Consider the following 899-nt stretch of genomic DNA (forward strand, 5'->3'; position numbering starts at 1 on the left):
GTTCTTAAAACCTTTTCTCAATAGGGGGTGCTGTTTTCACTTTGTAAAAATTTCGTTCCCAGATTAAACTGCCTCGTACTCAATTCTTGCTCGTACAATATGCATATTATTATTACTATTGGATAGAAAACATTCTCTAGTTTCCGGTCCCGTGTGGCTCAGTTGGTAGAGCATGGCGCTTGCAACGCCAGGGTTGTGGGTTCATTCCCCACGGGGGGACCAGGATGAATATGTATGAACTTTCCAATTTGTAAGTCGCTCTGGATAAGAGCGTCTGCTAAATGACTTAAATGTAAAATGTAAAAATGTAGTTTCTAAAACCGTTTGAATTATATCTGTGAGTAAAACAGAACTCGAGTTGGAGCAATTTTCCTGTGAGAAATCTGAAATAAGGCAGGCTGTTCTGGGGTCAGTTTATTAATTTGCCTGTCTTCTATTGGTCGAGATGCACTGCATACGCCTTCCCCTAGATGTCAGCAAATAGGGAGAATTGGAATGGAGTTGCTAGGCAGATCTGAGGGCAGTTGGTGTGGCTCAGTTGGTAGAGCATGGCGCTTGTACCGCCAGGGTTGTGGGTTCGATTCCCACGGGGGGCCAGTACAAAAAAAAAAGTATGAATGTATGTACTTGTAAGTCGCTCTGGATAAGAGCGTCTGCTAAATGACTTAAATGTAATATAAAGGGTTTTGGAACGTGGGGTCCACTCTTTTCAACTTTCGCCATGACGCAAGACAGACCTCAGGATGGCGTTCTAGAAAGCTCTCGTTATAGGAGTTAGATATATCCGGCTCTGATTTTATTCGATATAGGTGTTAACGACATCATAATATTGTTATTTTAAACCGAGTTATATCAGTTTATATCAGTATATTGCGATTTTCGGATATTTATTTGTGCTG

General features: G+C 41.3%; 1 non-coding gene across 1 annotated transcript; it reads left to right on the forward strand.

Moving 5' to 3' along the window:
- Positions 1-519: 519 nt before the first annotated feature.
- Positions 520-597, forward strand: trnat-ugu. The gene has a single exon. It is a non-coding gene; the product is annotated as a tRNA-Thr (tRNA).
- The last annotated feature ends 302 nt before the right edge of the window (positions 598-899 follow it).

Source organism: Salvelinus namaycush, chromosome 2, assembly GCF_016432855.1.
Source record: "Salvelinus namaycush isolate Seneca chromosome 2, SaNama_1.0, whole genome shotgun sequence".
NCBI lineage: Eukaryota > Metazoa > Chordata > Actinopteri > Salmoniformes > Salmonidae > Salvelinus > Salvelinus namaycush.